This window comes from Peromyscus maniculatus, chromosome 15, assembly GCF_049852395.1.
Source record: "Peromyscus maniculatus bairdii isolate BWxNUB_F1_BW_parent chromosome 15, HU_Pman_BW_mat_3.1, whole genome shotgun sequence".
Taxonomy (NCBI): Eukaryota; Metazoa; Chordata; class Mammalia; order Rodentia; family Cricetidae; genus Peromyscus; species Peromyscus maniculatus.
The window spans coordinates 63,085,729-63,106,721 of NC_134866.1; the positions used below are offsets into that span (position 1 = coordinate 63,085,729).

Below are 20,993 nucleotides of genomic sequence, written 5' to 3' on the forward strand. Positions count from 1 at the left end.
TGCCTGGACTGGGTGGAAGCCCTCGCAGGGGGTCCTGCGGCGCCAGCTTTTGTACCGCCCCGCCTAGGCCAGTCGGGAGCTGACGCACCGGCTCCCCAGAGACGCTGGGGGCGTCGCACTGCAGCTGGGTGGGGAGCAATTTATTCCTGGCGGTCACATCCCACCCCATCTTCTGTTACTCCACCCTACCCCTCCCATCCCTCCACCTCTTCCTCCTCCTCTTCCACCGACGCCCGCACTATCTTCTGATTCTTCTTCTCTGCACCCTCCATTCTCCCTCTCTCCCTTTCTTTCCTCTCTCCCTCCCCCTCCCCCACTCTCCCAATGTCCCTCCCCCTCCTCTGAATAACCAAGCTTTTGCCTCTAAAAGTCACCAGAACCAGATGAGAGAGAGAGAGAGAGAGAGAGAGAGAGAGAGAGAGAGAGAGAGAGAGAGAGAGAGAGAGAGAGAGAGAGACCTGCGGTGACTGGAAGACAGGAGGGAGCCTGGTCCCTCTAGGAGTGGAAACTTGATGCTTCTGGGCCAAGATTTGCCAGGGCCTCGCCTAAGGTGAGTACCCTGGGGGCCCGCGGAGTTCCCACTTGGAAGGGTCCAAACCCCGCCCAAATCTGAGAAACTCGCGGCAGTCAACCAGCGGAGAAAGCTGGGGTGGGGCGAGGGGTCGGGGCAGGGCTCCAGAGTCAGGTTCCCAGGCCAAACGGGTGCGGGGCGCCTGCCTCGGAGCCCCCAGCTCCGGCTGCGGCCCGGGGCTGCTGCTGCCCAGTCTCCGTGGGCAATCCGCGACGGCTGCGCCTTCCAGCGTCAGGTTCTCCCTACGCCGCCGCCGACCTCCTCTCCTTCCACACCCGCCTTCAAGGGACGCTCTGGCCTCGTCAGGAAGTGAGAAAGTAGGCTTCTCTCATACCCCGAAGAGGGAAAGTTTGGCGAGGTGGGCACTCTCTGGTTCGGCCGTTCCCTCGAACCTAGCCTAAGGATTCCCCGGATGGTGCAGAATATTGTTATTTCCCCCCATTTTAAAAAGAATGACTTTAACGAAAATTGGTACGTAGTCAAAAAGATTATTGGATCACCATGACTGATCAGCTGCTGCTGACCTACCAATAAGCGTTTTTAAATACACACGTACATCCATGCGTGCCCCCCTACACGCAAACACACTCGGGGGGCCTGGAGTGATGAGTAGACAGCTCTGAGTTACCGAGAATTAAGAGGGACTCTAAATGGCTTTTAAATGTTATGTACGTATGCTCCGTTTGTGTGCGGGGGGGGGGGGTGCTGAAGGAACACTCGATGCCCGGGCATTTTCTCTGTGCCCGTCCGTGTGCTGCGTGTGTTGTCAGATGGCTCCGGTTTCTAAGCACTGAGTGTTGCCAGAGGCTGGGGCCAGCATCCATCGTCCACCTCGGCACCCTAGTGGCAGAACAGGACTCATTTGTTTGGTGCAGAGCGGTGAGGACCTGGAAGAGCCTGGAGTGTAGTTAGGTCGGCCCCCTGCCATCGATTACACCTGCGGCAGATGGCCCAAGTGGTGGAACCGTTTTGTTTGCCAGGATCAAGAAGGGGGAGGAGGAGGAGGAGGAAACTCAGTCTCGCCCCACTCAAAAGAAGTGCCGTAAAGAGCCAGAGAAATGAAAGAAGCCACTTCCGTGCCATCCAAAGCAACAACGCTGCCCCCTCCCCCCGAGTTATCCTGGGCAGTTAGTGACCTTGATGCCTGGTCCCAACAGATACCAAGGCAGAATTTTACCAATGTATTTTTGATCAAATGTTTTCTCTTCACACACACACACACACACACACACACACACACACACACACACACACCTCCAAGTAGATGCACACAGGTGTCCTTGGAGCTCCTCTCCATGAAGCTGAAGGGAAGGGCATTCAGCATCCAGGAAGCCCCTTCTCTTCCCAAGAGCTTCATTCACGCAGACTGCCAACTTACACGGAAAGGCTCCCTCCCCAGCCAGCCAGCTAGCTGGGATTTAAGCAGGCTTCAAATGTATCTGTCTCATTTTCCCATAATGTTACTTTCTGATCGATATTCTCATCCTTGCTTCCTTCCCTTCGTGATACTCACTACGCAGTGAGAGAAGTAAGCACACCCTCCCCATGGCACTGGGGCATAGGCAGATAGGACAAAGAGCAGAGACCCAGTCTATTAAGCTCAGTCTGTTTCCAATTGTTTCAGAGAGAACTATACCAGGGGACACCAGGACACGCCAGGACTCTTGTCTCTACCCTTGCTCCGCACAAGTCACTAAAATCACACACATCTGTGTTTTTATAGCAAGCATTTTCATGTTTCTTATGAAATAAGTTATTGTGCTGACCTAATTTTCTGTCCCAAATCAAGTAAATTTCCTTTGCCCGGGGTGTGCTAGGCTAACTTGTTGGGGCTAGTTGCTATGTAGGTGCAGAGAAATTCCACCATTTTGAAGCACACGCTCCATTTTTCACATTAAGGATAAAATAATGTTTAGAGTTGCACCAAAGACGATGAAACAAGAATCCATTCCAGTTATGGTTTGGGGGGTCACAGATACGACACATTCTAAAACCCCCACACAGAAAGGAAAAAAAGCAAAAACAAAAGGCCACTGCCATTTTCCAAGGTGCTTTCAATACCTCAGGACCCTGCGAAGTGGGTTTCCTTGGCTGGGTGCTGATACACTCCGTGCCATTTAACTATTCTGCAATCATTTTGCTTTCCTAGGAGGGTTTTCATTTTTCAAGGAGAAACTTTAATATACAGCAAGATATCAGGCTCATTGAGAAGAATAGAAGAATAGTGGTGTCTTTTATTCCGTGTTAGTAATCTGAGTTTACTCACACACCATACAAATTGCTGTGGGTCTGTTCTAAGGTGTGAGTCCATGTATTACCAAACTCACTCCCGTCCACACACTTCCAGGAGAACTAGAACAAGAAAACTCCAATTATAAAAAACGAGTTGGGGCTTCTGGAACTTTGAGAGTTTTCTTTTCTTTTTTAATAAAAAAGGAAATAGAAAGACAACTGTTTAAAAACCTGCTTTTAGGAACACTAAGAGCATCCTGTTTTATTTAAAGAAAAAAGAAATGAGCAAACTTTTACAATTCTGCAGAATGAAGACAATAATTTAGCCTGACCAGAGCTTCCCTGCCCTTTCCCTGATTTAAACGTGTTAGACCCTGGTTCCAGCCAGTGTTCTAAAGTGAAGAAAAAGACTTTCCAATATGAACTCTTGACCTTTGGATTAACAGGTGAATTTATTGTCTTAAAAAAAAAACGTGGCATTTGTGACATTTTACATTGAAATCTCAAAGACTCCAACTAGTTCAAATGCTCCAGTGTTTTAAGGAAAAGGAATCTGCTTTAATATTTGAACAGGTTAGTCCCGAGTCACAGTAAGACTTCAGAGGGCCCTGCCAGCCCAGAACCTGGCACATGAAAAGGATACATACAGAGTAGGAGAGGACGCTGGGTCCCCCCTCCCTCCTCCACTCACTGCTGGGACCACCTACATCACGCTTTCACATGGAACGGCTATTTGGTTTTACAGAAAAGACTCATGAGACAAAAAAATCTAGAATACTAAAATTGTACTCAGACATAGTTTATATAGAATACATATACTTTAACATATCTACTTTGATATTCTCTCTCTCTCTCTCTCTCTCTCTCTCTCTCTCTCTCTCTCTCGTGTGTGTGTGTGTGTGTGTGTGTGTGTGTGTGTGTGTGTAGCCTTAGATCTCAAAAACATCACCATCATCCCAAGTTTCCCTTAACTTGAGGAATTAATAAGATTATAATTCTTAAGGGACAAAAGGGTACCAAATGCTTTCTGGATGCAGCGCCCAGAAGGGCTCAACCAATTTGCAGGCCTATGGCACCAGGCATTTGTAAAAATACAGTCTTCATTTGGCGCTGAAATAGGTGTGGTGGTGAAGAAGACTACATTATAAGCCCAAGTAAATTAGGATTGCGACATTTGCTTGGGTCTCATATAACCGAAGTCAATGCATTTGCAGGTCCCTAGGGTTCCCAGGAGAAAGGACCTTCGGCTTGAGGTTCCCTGTGTCATCAGGCCCCTTCTGCGGCCCCCTAGAGCCCTCTAGAAACTATAGCTTTGCCTTTCCTGCGCACAATGGCTAGAGAGGTCCCCAGAGCCTTGAACACAAAGCTCTTGAAGCTTCCCGAGTCCAGAGAATGCAGGTTCTCCAGGTCAGGGCCGCCCCGACGGCCCAAGAGCGGCGCTCGAGGGGCCAGTAGGTGTCGCTGTTTCCCTGCCGGCAGGAGCCTGGAGCCCGACGTTGGCCCCTAGCTTTCGGCCCGGGTGCTCGCCCAGACTCCCCCGAGCTCCAGGGTTGTGGCCGCTCCCTCATTTCATTCCCCCTAAAGCCTACCTTGGCTCCCTTGGCCATGGCCACAGCAACCGTGGTCGGCCTAAGGAAACACCTATGGAGACAGAAAGGAGAGACGAATTTGGTGGGGCCAAGAGGCCGCCCCTACGGAACAGGCTGAAAGCCTGCTTCATCCGCCCCGCCAGGGTCCCTCCTTTCTCTTCACAAGCCCAGCGAGGGCGGGGGTGGGGGGTGGGGTATGGGGAGATGGGGGGCACCGTGGCAAAACCCAAAATTGAGGAATTCAGACTCCGATTCTACTTGGAAAATAAACAAGAGGCTCAAAACTAGCTTCGCGGGAACTAGTCACAAAAAGAGTTTTCATAGCCTTGTCTCAAAAGACCAAGGAAGGAGGTCGAGCGGGAAGGGGGGGGGGGTGCAGAATGCTAGGCCTGGACCGTTAGCTACCTATGATTTTGCCCACATGCCTGTACGCAGAATGTCGGGTGAATGCATTGGTCACCCCTTGCTCTAGCCCAGAAAGGAAATTTTGAAATACACTAGTCTCCCCCATCGCCCTCCCCAAAGCATTGCTTACTAAAGTGTTAATCTCCGTTGGATAGGGTTAGCTCATCTTTGGAATCTGTATTAAAATTCTAGGTATTGAGAATTCTGTTCCTTTCTCCGGCGTCCTGCGGGCCCCTGGCTTTGGCTCAGTATGCCGCGTAAGCGATTATTAATCAGAGGCGTTCTTTTTGTGTCTTTCAAGGGGGGTGGGGGGCATTTGGCTTGCAGATTCCAAGAGAGACACTCAACAATGGTCTTATCCTATAGATGGCTGGAGATTTTATTACGATCCAGATTTCTTTGCATGGAGACTTCACTTCTCTGATTAGAAGGGGGTAGGGGGATGGCATGGAACACCTTAAATTCAGTCTTGTGCGGTCGCAACATGTACGGTGGAAATGGAATTAGCTCCATATTTAATCTGAGTCTAAAAACAATATCTCCAGTCAAGAGTTTGGTGTGATTTTTTTTTTTTTAAAGAGCCATACTGCTGTGTTTTGTGTAAAAGTAAAACATTCTTAAAGAGGAAAACCATAGCAAATATGAAACTAGAAGACAGGGAAGAGATTCTCACTTAAAGCCCCAAGCACATTGGGATAATTTTGTTGTGGTGTCTAGGCTGAAGCATCAGCCTCCCAGGACCCGCAGCGCAAGAGGCTGCGGATTCAAAGAGAGGCTGAAATTTTAGCCAGAGTTGGCAAATACCTTCATTAAATGTCACGCCCTTTGCTATGTTTCATAAAATTAGCTCCTTCCTTTAAAGTCTTATGTCTGTTATACAATTTTAAACAATCATTTCTGATCGAGACAGCAGATTTATCTCTGGGGGTGGGGTAGGACGGGCACGTGTCTAATTGTAGGTTGTGAAGTTCAGTGAGGTGGTATTTTTAGCTTGAAATGCTCAGATTCATGTGTTTGGATATTTCTTCTGGTCTCAGCCTTTCCGTTTTCTCTGTTTCATTCAGTCAACCCTCTCTCTTTTTCCGTTCTTTTTTCCTTCTCCTCTCTACAGCGCCTCTCGCCCTTCCCTTTCACTTCTATTTCTCGCCTCTTTTCTTTCTCTTTCCCGCTCCCTTTCTTGTATAATTTATTGTCTGATTCTATCAGTCAAGTTAATATGAAACTAGGAAGAGGGAGGCCCATCACCCTTATCTGGCCCTCTCCCCGAAGCGCACAAGAGACTTTAGATGTCGGTAGCTGCCGGGTTATGGACCAGCGCGGTGGTCCTAGGTGCAGAGCACTCTGCTTGTGGAAGAGTTGGGGGTCCGCCTGGGGTTGCGGGGCTTATTCAAATACCGCCCGCTGCTGCCGTGATTCGCAGGGACTCGGCCTCCATATGGTAATGCGGGGCGGGGGGTGGGGTGGAGGGAGGCGCAGAGGGGAGGGGAGGAGAGGATGGGGGTGAGGGCGGGAGGGAGGGGGCTCGCGACACCGCGCGCTCTGCTGCCGCGCTGGGACAGAGCACCCGGACCCGCGGCAGCGGCGACAGCGGCGCTACCCACCCTCTGCTGCAACACCCACCGAGCCAGGAAACCACCAAGCCATGGGCCCTCGGGGTAAGCCACAGCGCGCACACCGCAGCGACGGTGAAGCCAATGAGGGAGATTAGAAACAGGAAAGATTACAGAGAGATCAGAGATAAGAGGTGTACCTCTCTCTCTGTCCCTTGTCACACAGCGCGCGTGCACATGCATCTGTACACACATGCATGCTCAGACAGCAGTACATCCCACATTCCTTGCTACTTCCATCCGAATACATGCACCGACACTCTATGCCCTGCAACGTGGCCGGTGTGTTTGTCCTGATCCTGCATAAAAGCGGGCAGGTATGTGCCGGAGCCCAGGCAAGAATAAACAGCCACGCACAATTGAATTGCAGCCACACTCAGACATTCAGCCTGCTGAATTGATTCATTCGGCCCGTTTTCCCCCACCCCAACCGGAATTCTGTAGCCAGTCATGGAATTCTGCAAGTATTCATAAAATGTGCTGAAATTTTACCTCAGGAAACGTAATCTTGCTATATATGGCAAGGTAAGGGTGAACCTGGAGGGTGGATATGTTTCCATTTTTTAATGTTTTACGCATAGCCATCTGACCACTTTTTATTGGGTGACATATTATATGAGCACTTTCGTGTAGGCTTGGAGAAACTGTAGCCAGAGGTAAGACTGGAAAATGCCATAAGAATTAAGGGTGCTGAAAATGGATGCTAGGGAGTCCAACATGAAAGATGGCACACAGCTGTAGGTTTGAAATGGGAGGCAATCCATGTGAATATTTATACACAAAAGCCATTGGGCAGGGCTGAGTATCTATGCAGGTAAGTCATTCATAAGCAAACTAATTACCTGTGCATGTGCTCGGACTTGTTTAATTGAAAGAGCTGCATGTGTGCACATTCCCTGTTCTTTGTGGTTATGCAATTATGGATTGGGTCTTTTTTACATGATAGCTTTAGGGAATGTTAATATATAATTTAAATATACATATATTCAATAGTCATTGTGCTGAATAGGTATACTGCCAAGAAGGAAAAATCCTATCCTATAAACAAGATTACTATTGCTTGAAATCCAGCTCAAGGCCTATATATTTTAAGGTACATCAACTGGGTTAATATAGTTAACTGTTTTGTTTGTGTATTTTCACTTCAAAGTCTGGAATTAAGGATGATTTGCAATCAAGATAATACGTTTTCATCCATATTGAGATAAAATAAAACTCAGTACATTTTGAATGCTGCAGACAGGACACAACATATAACATGGTTGAAAATGTCTTCCTTGCAGAAGGGTGTCCATTGCTGTGTCTACACATTTTAAAATAGATTTTTTTTTTCACAAGAAATGCTAGAAAGCAATAGGTGATGAATACCGACCGCATTCCCTCAGTTAATCAGCATAATTCTTTAGTAATCTGGAATCCCTTCTCTCACACGTACTTTTCTCAAATGTATTGGCTCCAACCTGTGTTTCAACTAATAGGAAGTTAATCAGAGACAATCAAACTTTGAGCCTCAAAACAGTAGGCATTACAGTCAATGGAGGGGTAGGTAAAGAAAGAAGAACGAAATGTGTTTCTTTTATGATCACACTAGGACGTTCTCCAGTTGGCAATGCATACGTAACACATATGCATATTCGTAATCTTAAGTAAACAAAAGAAGGGAGGCAACTGTGTATATAATCCAGCTAGAGATAGCAGCAGACACTAGCCAAAAGAAAAAAAAAGAAAAAAGAAAGAAGACTGACAGAAAGGACAACAGAGGCAGACAGACATATAAAACAGGAAGAAAAAAGGAGGGGCGGGGAGTCAACAAAAATGTAGAACCAGAAATTTTCAAGGAATTTTTTAAAAAATGCAAATATATCTTTACATATGCATCAGTATTAAAAATAATACACGCTGGACCCAAGGGTAGCTGGAGCAGGAGGAGGAGGAAGAGGAGGAGGAAAGGTGGAGGAGTGGAGGAGGAGGAGGAGGAGGAGGAGGAGGAGGAGGAGGAGGAGGAGGAGGAGGAGGAGGAAAGAATGGAGGCGCGGGGCCCTGATTATGCATGGGCCGGAGCTGCCTCCTCTAACCTGTTCTCGGAGCAGGGCAGCCGGCGGTCCTCAGCCGCCCACAGAACAGGAGCCGAAACAACCGTTCCCGAAGGCTACAGCGTTTATTTTTCTCTTTTGGGGGATTTTGGCGGTTGTTTCAGGGGCTAGCCAACTGGCCCCTTTAATTAAAAGCTTCAATAAAAGGCGGTCGCTCCAGGAATGCACCCGCTCCTCTTCGCGCAGGATTTGCATATTTTTTTAATGCCCTAATTTCCTTGATGTATGTAAATGTAGCCGGACGTAGAGGGAGACAGGGAGCTGACGTCAATGGACGTGACCTCGCAGCTAAACCTTGAACGTGAAACCGGGATGGGGGAAAACACGGAGCGGCAGCCGGTGGAGCCCGAAAGCCTGTGTGGCAGTCTCTATCGGTGGACGAGCCCGAGCCGGAGGTGCCAAGGGCGCCCTTGCCAGTCCCGGGGGGAGGGGGGGAGCTGCAAGCCGCTGCCTGGTTTCTGCCCGCGGCAGTTGCCAGCCTCGCCAGCCCTCCCGCTGCATACACAGACCCGAGCTCTGTGCCTCCAGCCCCACCAAATACAAGTTCTTTTCTTTCCCCAGGAAAAAGAAACACACACACACACACACACACACACACACACCCCTAAAACAACAAACCAAAAGCAACAGATTAACAAACAAAACGAATCCCAAGTGTTTTAGAACAACGCTTGGGTCACTTGTCAGAAAGAAGATTGACAATGGATCATCTTTTTTTTTTTTTTTTTTTTTTTAATCTCTCTACCAGAGGAGGAGAGGGAGACAACAGACACCAGCAAAGCATTCCTAAAACACGATATGCCACCCATGTTCCCAGTAGGGAGAGGTAAATGGCCCAGCCAAATGGTGAGGGCTTCTCTTTTTGGTACCTGTTTACCTGTGAACAAATTATGCCTGTCAGCTTCATTAATAGCAGTGCCAGGAGCGAGAATTTTACTGTAGTGGGAGGGACGTGTGTGTGTGTGTGTGTGTGTGTGTGTGTGTGTGTGTGTGTGTGTGTGTGTGTGTGTGTGTTGGAAGGTGCTTAGGCTGGTGAGCACGGAGGGAGGAGACTCGGGGCAAGAGACCAGTCTTCGCATGGCCAGGTCTGGTGACTTGTCTGGGGAGTTATCCGGGCCAGGCTGCGGGGCTGGGGCTCGAGTTTCCCCCTCGGGAGAGGTACTCCTAAAAAAGGCTTCCCCTGGACAGCCGGGCCCTCCCGATCGCATTGTCTGCAGAAGGGGACTTGAGGTGGGAGCCATCATCCCCTGGGCTGCGGCTTGGATTAGGCCTGGTGTTTTCTTCTAAGAGCTCGGCTGCTTCTCCGTGGAGGCAGCGGCGCTGGGCGAGCAGGGAGGCCTGCGGGCTGGGCTGGCGGGTGCCCGCGCACCGGGCGGGGGCCGCTGGCACCTCCCAGAGCACGCCGGCCCCCGCCTGCGACCGCCACCCGCTCCGAGCCGCGAGGGTTTGCTCGCGGGCCGCAGTGGAGCTAAGGGCACCAACCTGCCAGCAGGCTAGGAAGAGGCGCTAGAGGCCGCGGCGTCAGCTTCCCCGGGCAGCCGTTTCTGATGCCACCTCGCAGCCCAGCTTTGTTTTCCTGACCTGCTCGCCGCCGCCGTTGGGCCGCGTGCCTGCGAGGGGAGTGTGTGCGTGTGCGTGTGCGTGTGCGCGGGGCCTGTGCGTGTGCGCGGAGGCCGCGTGCGCGCGCGGCGGGCGGGGACCCTCCCGCCAAGGACATGCTTGGCTGGCTGTCCTCCGGCTGCACTTGGCGGGAAAGCTGGGGGCCGGCGGCCGGGCAGGGCGCCTGCAGCTCTCAGGAGAGCCTCCCTTCTGCTCCCCCGGCCACACTGACAGACGGGCGGCCGTCGAATTTTTGCAGAGCACCACCCCCTCCTCGCCCTGGGTCGCGCAGGCTCCCACTATGGCCCCGGGCTCCTAGGTATCCGTGCCAAAGCTGCCTCCAGCTCCGGGCGGGCAAATAGGCCCAAGGGAGCAGACAGCCCTCACCGGGACAGATTCCTGCACCGCCTCCCCCTCCTCCCACGCGCCCGCACCCCTGACAGCCTCCTGCTGGTGTTGCAGGATCCCCACCTTCCCTGAAAGCCCCCACCTTTCCTTCTACACACTTCCAGCCCCTCCTCCTGCACCTAAGCCTCTCTGGCACACACACACACACACACACACACACACACACACACACACACACACACACACACGCTTTTTCTTCCTTCACAGCCTTTATCATGCATGATGCCTGGTGCCTTTTGAATAAAACTGGAGTTTAGAGAAGACAAATCCTTAATGTATACCTTGTCTTTAGCGAAACACTAACCAACAGAATAGGGGGAGGGCGGCTTGAACCAAAAGACCTATCCAAAAAAAAAAAACTCTGCAAGTCAAAAGGTCATTCTACAAGTTTGTAAATAAAATTGCAAAGGGAACCCCGAAAGAAAGGGGAAAAAAGGAGGTAGGGAGGCAGAAAGGCCCACAAGTTAATAAAATGGTGCTCTGGGAACACAAGACAGAGGGATTCTTTTAAAAATGTGTCTAAGAAACTAAGAGGAGAAAAGCTGGGGTAATGAGAAAAAAGGAAGAAAATAAAAGGTAGAAAAGGCAAAATAAGTTTCCAAAGAAATGTGTGCTTTGCATCCTACAATAGGAAAATGTAGCCATTGCCCTCCTTCAGACGAGACATTTCTAATTTGTTCCGTCTGTCAGGAGGGGACTATGAGAGGTTTGGGTGCAAATTCATTATCTCTGGCAACGCAGAACGTAGTGTGGGGACTGCAAAAGACCGTGGCAATGGATGAACAATAGGGCTTCAGTTCATCAGTAACAAAAGCAGTGGGGAAATTGGTTGGGTTTCAGAGCACGTCCTCCTCGGCAGAGGGGGCTGGACTAGACCTTGGACAGCCCCCCCAAAAACTTGCCGAGCCTCGCACACACCACTTCACTCTGCACTCAGAGGCTCAGGGAGCAAGTGCTTGGAGTGGGGGGGAAAGTTGCCTTCTTCCCCCTCCTTGGTCTTTTGCGCCCTTCTCTCTCCCTCAGAAGAGAAGAGCGGCGTAAACTATTTTAGACGCAATCAAGGAAGAATCGCCCACCAAGTGGAATTGAGCGGCAGTTTTAAATGTACTAAGAGAAGACTGATCTGAAAAAAAAAAATTTTTTTTCCCTTCTTTTTTGGAGACGCCTAAAGGAACCTGTTTGTGTGCTGTGGCCACGTTCTGCTGTGACTGGATCTTGTCTTCTGCCTGGAGGCTCGGTTTCGGTCCGGCTGGATTTGGGGGAACGACACTGCCTGGCGCAGGGACATCCAGTGAGTATCTTGGCTGCGTGAAGGCTGCAAGCTCCGCCGGCGGCGCCAGGCCGGCAGTGCCGGTAGTTGTCGGGTACCCACACCAAGAGCCCAGCCGGGCAAGGGCCGCTCCGAGGGCCAGTCCGGGGCTTTGCTTCAGCTAATTGATTGTATGTCTCCAATGCCAAACCTGTTGATCTTGTGAGTTGTCCGAGCCAGGACTGTTAATTATCCTCCGGGCTGACCTTAAACGCAGAGAGATGCCAGGAAAAATTCGCACAGGGAAAAGAAATTTTGTATGTAAATTTTTGGTGTTGGTGGCGGGACTTTCTTCTCTTAGACGCAGTGCTAAATACAATAGTGCTTTGCGTCCTTGAATTCTGGGTTCTCGTTTAGAATAATTTGCCTATTTTGAATCGCCCCAAAGTTTCGGTTACCTGGCACCGAAGCCACTGTCTGATTAGATCCTGGGGAAAAACTTGTACAGTAGTAGTATCTGGTAAATTTCCTCCTTTTTCTGCTTTCTGGATTTTGGAGGGGAGAGACCACATTACAGGGCTGTCCGGAGTTTAGCTTTAACCGAAATGCAACCTTCATGGTTAGTTACTGGTACTTGGAGCTATTCAGCTTCAGACGCCTTTGGAATCGGAGCGAAGCCTGTTCTTCCTTTGCTGAGAGCCCCAAATCAACTGAAGGCAAGACCTTCTTTCGGTGGTGAGGGACTATCCGCAGAAAATCCCGGGCAAGGAGAGCCATGTATTTTTGCATTAGGATCTGCGGCTTTTTTTTTTTTTTTCTCTTGCAAATGTGGCGAGGGTGCTTGAATGGAGTACTGTCTGAAGGGGTCAGGGCAATTCAGTGGAATTGATCAGAAGTTAGACCCCAGGCCCTGTCAAGTCACGGCCACGGCCGTGGGGTGGGGGTGGGGGTTCAGAGCTGTGGCTGCCTTGGGCCCACAAGGACCGTTTTCTCCCTCTCTTGGTGCCCACACTTGCCTTCCACCTCTATCTCCGCCTTGGCACCAGTAACTAGGGCAAAGGCAGGAACGAGCTACTGTAGTCGTCATCATTGGACGGGTGTAGTACTTTCATTTTGCAAAAACAACACGGCTCCACCCCTCCAGTCCAAAATAATAGTAAGAATCAAAAAATCATTAAGAAAAAAAAAACCCAACCTATTTTCGGGAGTATGTAAGACTTCCTAATATTGGATTGTAGGGGTGGGGTGGGGGAAGGGTATGAAAATCCACCACTTTACAGCAATCAGGTTTTACATTATTCATTGATTTACTAAAGGAAAGAGCCAATCAGGAGCCATAGATGTGAATGCACATCTCACTGTGCCGTGTGGCCTTACAGTAAACTATTTGCATCTTTCGAATGGATTAGACATTTATCCAGGGATTCCCATTGTCTGAGAGGCCAGGAAATTCAGTCCCTTAAACATTTAGAAAATAAGACTTTGTTCCAGACTTAAAATCCTTGCATGGTGGGGCTCTCTCTTCTCTTTTGTATGGCAGGTTACAAGGTTCAAATCCCTAATGTTTCTTAAGTCTCTCTTCTTTCCAAGCTAAAAATAAAAGGAGAAAGAAAAATTAATTTCCCAAACCCCTCTAGATCCTGCATATTTTGCATTCCCATTATCATGCATGTCTCCATTTAAATGCAAATTAGCATATTTAACCCTGTGGGTGCTAAGGCCCAAGATACACAGTACTGGTGTTTTATATAATCTTATGGTATTTTAAGGAATCCCAGTAATTGTTATACTTTAAATTAAATCTATATATTATGGTGATGATATATATATAAACTGTGATCATTTGTTTTATTGCCTATTTTTCAGACGAGACTTCAAAGAAGCATAAAATGAGCAGACTATTCAATCAAACAAAGGTAATTTAAGATTTTTTACTTGATAAAATATGACTGATGTACAAAACCAAAACAGTGCATTGTTTACTGGCGGACAGGTCTGCAGTGTATCACATATTTCCCCTTGCAACAGATAGAATTTCAGAAACATTGAAGTTTCAGCGTGTTCAGTTGTTTCTCCTGAGGAGCCTTTGTGAATATGTATTAATATATACATACATGTATATGCATAAAGCACAATATAAATATAGCCTGCAACAGCCTATAAGAAAGAAGCTCATATTCAGAAGAGAAAGATATGTTTATCATAATGTAAGCCAGTTAGGTACATTACTTGAACCATGGACATGACTGTAAATAAAATAGCTTTTTATAAAGACAATAGTAGTGTTGACTGTATTAATAGACTACAGTTTGCACACCTGTAATTCTTACAAACCAAATATTTAAAAAGAATCGATGTTAGGCCAGTCCTTTATGTATTCTGCATTAATGTAAATAGGATTTAGAGGTGTTCTAAATATTGGTCATAAACCAAATGTATCTGAATTAAGTAAATAGCATAATTCTGACCCAAATATGGGGGAAATCATAACTTTTTACTTTTAACCAGCAGAGATTGTTTATTCCCAAGTAAACCAGGATGTTTCAAAGTCATGTTTCAGAAATCTGGAGACCTATAAAACAATCAGAAAATAAGCATGACCATCACATCCTAATCTATTGGCTACTGATGTACATTCATTAGAGAATGAGCAGGCAAGCTGTTTGAATTCTGTATATCCTTCAGGATGCTGATTTTCAAGCAAATATTATGTAGCTCAGCTAGATAGCTTTTTTAAAGCAAAAATATCTGACTTCAAAGTGTGGTTGTTGAGAGAGCTGCTCTTCACATGTGACTGGTGGGACTCCTTGGAGCTGTGTAATTGTAACATATTGTGGAGTGTATATAATACATATGACAAACCATGTTGTAAATTTTGGCAATATTATACACAATCAGGCACTCAATGTTAAATCTTAGTGTATTTAATTTTCTTCTGTGAGCCTGAGAGGTTGATAGAGAAGTAAAATATTTAATTGGCTTCATGGCTAATGAACAGACTGCCCAAAACCCTCATCTTGGCTCATTTCACTTATTGGGGTTCCCATGATGAATCTGTTTTGAATACCAAGCATGGAGACCAGTCTTAGAGTAAGTTGGCATGACTACATGGCATTCCCTGAGAAGGTGCTATTGAAGACAGTATCTTTTGTAGTTTCTAATGGCAGAAACACTCAGACATTCAGTGTGTTAACTCTCATTGTAGATGCTGTTTCTAAAAATGCATTTTAGTGTTAAGTATGGGGATACAGTCATAATAATTTTCAAACTCAAAAATATGAGGATAATACACACCCACCAACAGATAAATATATAGCCTGCCCTCTCACACCTAGACACACGTGAAGCAAAGGGATATTCTAAAACCATTCTTGATTTCTTGGGCTTTGACTCACAGAGTTGAGTAGACTTGATCATTTGCTTGCTTTATGTAATACCTGCCAGATCACTAATTACTCTGCTGCTCGTTCTTGGATAGCATGGCCACAGTGCTCTTTAATCTTCTAAGCTTCAAAGCTCATTAGGATTTGACACCATGTCAGAAGTGGCTTGTGCCTCAGTGAGTTGTTTATGTTGTGACCACACGGTTTAAGAAGGAACAAAAATCCCATGAATGTGTTTTAAAAATTGGACTGTAGTTTACATGTGCATTCTATATCTGACTTCTTGCTCATGATTTGATAAGAAATATAGATGAGTTCTTTCGACATCTTAGTCTTTTCTAAACAACCAGTAAAAGAATGCTTAACACAAAAGTAAACAAATTAATCTAAGGACAAATTGGCATCTCTGTTACTAAGCCATATCTTAATTGGTGTGATATTATGTTTAAACTCTTCATTGGAGATTTTTCCTACCATTAAAAAAAAAAAACCTGTCAGTCTCTTTCACAGGGTTTATATATGTGTGCTCTCTGTATGTGGTTGAATAAGCATGTTCTCATTCACGTCTTAAGTGAATAAATTAGTGAATTACTGAGAAAACTATGTTACAAAAAAAATGTAAAAGTGTTTAGCCATTGGGGAAAATAGACGCAGTGTGGAATTGAGAGTATAGTGGCCCCCTGGTGACGTGTGCAACGGATGTTAAGAATTACAGATTCTCTGTTAGCATGTAACTTAAAGAACAGCAACATCACCAAAAATAATTAGTAATTTTGAACATACTTCATAATGCTTACCCACAGAGACTACGCCTCTTATGGAGATTACCATGGATGTTTTGTTGAGAGGCAGCTGAATGTTAGATATCATAGATGTGCTAGACAGATCATCTATTATAAAGGATGGGAAAGGAAAGGGACTCTTGGAAGTGATTTTAAAGTCACACTTTAAAAACTTCTAAGACAATGAAGGAAGCTAATTAATTTATTAAATTCTGCTTCTAGATAGAAGACAGATATGAGTGGGTGGGGCAAGAGAAGATGAGGAGGCACCACGCTCTTCACATCCAGGTGTTTTATCTGCATTTTCAGGAGACAATAATTTTGTCGTAATTTTATAAGCAAGTCTAATGAAGTCTAATGCATTTTTCCGGGAAGAAAACTGGTGTTTACCACAGTAGACAAAGGCTCAGCATTTTACTACAGCAGAGCTGTGTGCAACATTAGACGGTATTCCTGCAGTGTTTACCTGGGCTGCACTCTAACGCACACACCCTTCATATGCAATCATTAAAAAAAAAAAAAAAGATGAAGCTCGTCTGCTTAGATCGTTCAGTTTGAACTTACAGAACAAAATATGTTGCCCTATCGCCATGGTACGCAGATACAAAACATGACTGAGTTGTGAAGCCGTTAAAAACACAACACCAAAGCAAATTGTCAATGTAATCACACATCGACTCACTGCGTAATACAGATCTGTTTCCCAGCCCCAGAAAGCGAGGCCCTGCTTTAAGCACTAGTAAAGTGCCTTCCATCTGCCGGCCTATGTATGCAATCTGCCAGAAGAGAAATGCAGGCAAAGACGTTCCCCAGACCTGAAATGCTTTTATCTGTCCTTAGAGAGAGATTTCCTCCAGTCTTTGGATATTAGAGCGATCTACACTAGCGTCGAGGAGGTAAAAGGCCGCGGGTTGCTTTTCCAGGAACAGTCCGTAGTGCTAGTGGATGAAATGTTGATTGGGAAAATAGGGCTCGCTGCAAAGCTGCTGCTGCTGCTGCGTCGCCGCCGCCACCTCTGCTGCAGCTGCCGCCGCAGCCTCCGCTACTCCCGGCAGCAGGCTTGGGGCAGTTGGCTGATCACTGATGCATATCAATAACCATGTACTTGAGATTTCTCATGACATCATCATTACCTTGGTCTCCCGCGGTCTCAAACCTTTGACCTTGCCGGGCTGGTCCACAATTTGGCAGTGAAAGCCCCTCCAATGATGGCCCTTTTCTCCTTCTTTCAGACCGGGGGCAGCAGTACGCCAGCAAGACAGCATCTTCTCCCCAGCCTAGAAGTCCTGAGAAATCGAGGATCTCCCCCTAAAACATTCCCATACAAGATATGTGCAATCAAGCTGCCAGCACTTGGTAAAAAGCTCATGATGCCTAACCCAATGATCCGGAGCAGATCTTTGAATCAGCTGCCACTTCTATAGAATGGGATTTCCCCCCTCTTCCTTTTTAACCGGCGCTGGAAACTGCCCATGGCTTTATACATCTCAGTAGAGGAAGGCTAAAGAACCTTACGTGAGAATGAAGCAATTTACAATGCAAATAGAGGCCTGTGAAGGGATGGACGCTGCTGCTCACGGGAACAGCTTGCTGCATCTTAGTCGCTGGTTCTTATTTTCTGATATTAATAGATGAATTGTTGCCTAACGCGGCTGGAGATTACTTGCTGGAAGGGAAAAAAGTTTGGAATAAACTCTGAATGCAACAGCTCTTATTTGGATGTTTCAGCCGCACACACTCAGACAGAAACCAGGTCATGTTTGCATGAAAGGAGGAATCTTAACCGCGGCGAATATCCTGGAGGACTACCCTTCTGTAAATCCAGAGTGGATCGGATCTGGAGTCCAGCCAGAGGAAGACAGCCCTGTGAGGGAAGCGAGTTGTTATCTTTGGTTATCTAGCTGTATGAGTGTATTGGTCTTCATAAAGCTAGATAACCGAAAGTAAAAACTCCTTCAAGATCACCGAGGAGCGGTCCAGAATGAAAGACTCCAACCAAGAGACAGTAAAAACGAGAAAGGTCAGGAATGCTTATTGAATCTAACTTTTCTTTTCTTATGATTACAAGTGGGATGCAGGCAATTCAGTGACCCACAGGCTGAAATCTAAAGGGCCAGGTTTTGAGAAGGAGAATTGTGTGGTGTTTTTATGGGCGAAGATGCATGTACTGTTCTATCTTGTTCTATTTTGAAGCAAACGTTTACATATGAGAAATGTTTTTCTTAGAAAGCTGTTACAGCGGTGCCTGAGACCTCGTTTAAAAATGATTCCATAATTATGTAGATTTGGGCAGTTCCCTTCTGAGGCCCCTCCCTCAAGTTTGAAGCTTGTGCTTGGAAACTTTCTATGTACATTAAATTCTATGAGGTCAGACTTTCAGTAAAGCTTATACTGGAAGGTTAATAATTTATATCTCCCGAGGACTTAGAGCTAGCAGGGAAAAATGGAGGAGGGGGCGTCTGATTTTTTATTCTTCTATTCAAAATACAAGGACAGATGCTTCTCTGTTCCAAGAGGGTTTCCTTGAGGAAGCTACTGAAGCAGAAAGACATGATGGAGACGAGATCGCCTCCCCTCTTGTCAAAGTGTTAAAAAAATGTTCTGTCTTACTCTGCGCCTAGCATTGGATAGGAAAGTGACACTTAACGCCACAACCCACGTGTGCGCCTCCTCTCTTTTTGTTTAAGGATGATCAGGTCTATCCAGGAAACAGCTCTGGCATCCCAAACTGAAATAATTAGGACGTATATAGACCTGACAAAAATGGAAAGGGGGTGGGGAATCTGAGGGTCTGTCTTGCCTAATTGATTCCGCTAAACGGAAAGCAGGAGATGTGAACGGCAGGACGCTCCGATTCCCACGCTCGGGGGCAAGTGGTAAAGCCTGGCCGGCAGCCTATGACAGACAGCCCTGTTGGGGGGCAGGGGTATGAAAAAAAACATCAAGCACACACACCATACTCATCTCCACCGCTTAAGAAAGTAAAGGCATTTCCCACCCACAGCCATCTGCAGCCTCCCAAACGGCAACACCAACTGGTTGGTAGCTGCTACGTACTGTTTCTGTTAATTTTTAAACCACTGTTTAATCTGGCCATGATTAAATTTGGCTTTCTCTTTTGGTGAAATTTTCATTATTTAGGGAAAGCAAGTGAAAAGGGATGCCAAGAACATCCCTCAGGGACATCCTCAGCCTGTGGTTTAGGGCCTTGTGATCACCTTTGGCTTTTGTTGTGGCTGTTATATTTTAAAGTCATGTCTCATAACACTCATTAGGACTGACTTCATCAGTTGTTTACCTCTTTCTGTGACACTCGGGAACTTGGCCTACTTATGCAAATCTACATTCTGGAAATAAAGCAACAAACTCACCAGTTTATACAAAGTTGGTTACAATCACAATGTGTTTAAAAACTTGTTTTAGAATAGTCCTAGCAGGATGTGTTCTACACAGTTTTTCTCCTCCTTTTCTCCTTCTTCTCCTCCTTCTTATCCTTCTTCTTCTCCTTCTCCTCCTTCTTCTTCTTCTTTCTTTTCTATCTGAAAGTAACCAGTCCTAGCATAAACTTGGAGGTTTTGGAGATTCCCATTGTAATCCTTTCCCGAAATTCCTTATATTTTGTTGCACGTTATCAGGCAAACATTGGTATAGGCATTTGTACATAAATACAACCATTGCAATAAAAAATGTCCAAAATTGCCTGTTATCTTCACATGGCCTAAATTACTGACTCTCCCAAATACATAATTTTTCTTTACCGCTTCAACTTCTTATAAGACTGAGACTAGAAAAGCCTGTAAGGCTTCACTTAGAAAAGCTGAGAGACTTTAATAACTCGAATTCTCAATTTGACTGCTGCACACGTGCCCCAGTTTTACCACTGCAGAGACTGTTGAGAAGACCCATGTTTGTTTACCTTGGAAGCACTGTTTGTGCAAACAAGCTTTCATTGTAAAGTGCCTGTGTTCCTTTCATTTGCCCCATGTCCAGGGGTGCTATTTACCTAGAACCATTGTCTACTACAATTAACATTTACATTACAAAGTGTGTGGTTTTCTTTCTCAAGGAGGTTCAATTAAAGGCAGTAAGATGTTTGCTGGGGAAACCTATTGTTTACTCAAAGCACTCAATGGAGTCAATTTACTGAAGTTTTTGCCTACATCTTGGTCGTTTATGTAAATCTGTTAACTATAACATCTAAGGAAAATAAACAATATTAAAATTATGTGTTTGCCATTGTCATATCAAACTTGCTTTGTATCATACTAATGTTACATAACTTATCGATCAATAAAAATACATTTCAATGTTATTTTCATTTTATTTTTTGCTGTCCCACTGCTCTTGCCGCAACATGCTCCAAATTTTCTTTTTTTCTATTGCACATCAAACTTCTGACATTTTGTTTTATTTGTGTGTGTTGAAGGAGGTACCATATCTGAGCATGAGTCTGAAGGGTGTCCAAGATAATCTCTACAATGACCTTATCATAAGGTGATATTTCTTTGAAATCTGAAATATTCCGAAGGCATGCACATTTAAGTCAAAAGAAGTGTAAATATCAGTTAAGTAGTTCTTTGAAAGCTAGTTTTAACATTGGCAGAACCCGGATCAAGTTTATTTAGCATACCACTGCATTGTAAAACAGTTGGAGTGAGGTTGCAGGTTGCGTGAGTATGCATGTTAACTAGTGGGAACCAAGGCAGTCTTTGTGAACCGGGAGCAGCAGATTGCTGGGCAAGGCCAATGTTAAAAAGGCAGCTGAATTTAACACCATCTGGAAGAAAAGATCCCTTCACGACTTTCTCACACCGTCAGACAAAACTAGTGTCTCTTGTTCCGAGCCCCTGTCTACGCAACCATACAATACTGAGTCATTATACTTTTGCTGAGAGAAAATTTGAGAACACAATATGGGTAACCAGTGAATGACCAAGTTTCATTGTGCCCGTCTAAGTCGATTGAAATCTACGTCTAGAGCCATGAATGGTTGTATTGTTTTCCTCACCAGGGCTGTACTAAATGTCAGCACAGTGTAAAGAAAAACTTGAAGTCTGCAAATAACTTACCAG

The 20,993-nt window shown here is 46.0% G+C and overlaps 1 long non-coding RNA gene across 1 annotated transcript; it reads left to right on the top strand.

The window, feature by feature from the left end:
• The first annotated feature begins 340 nt into the window (after positions 1-340).
• Positions 341-20,206, top strand: LOC107402596 (uncharacterized). Its single transcript, XR_001579782.3, has 4 exons — positions 341-550; positions 11,669-11,798; positions 13,623-13,672; positions 17,154-20,206. It is a non-coding gene; the product is annotated as an uncharacterized LOC107402596 (long non-coding RNA).
• Positions 20,207-20,993: the final 787 nt, after the last annotated feature.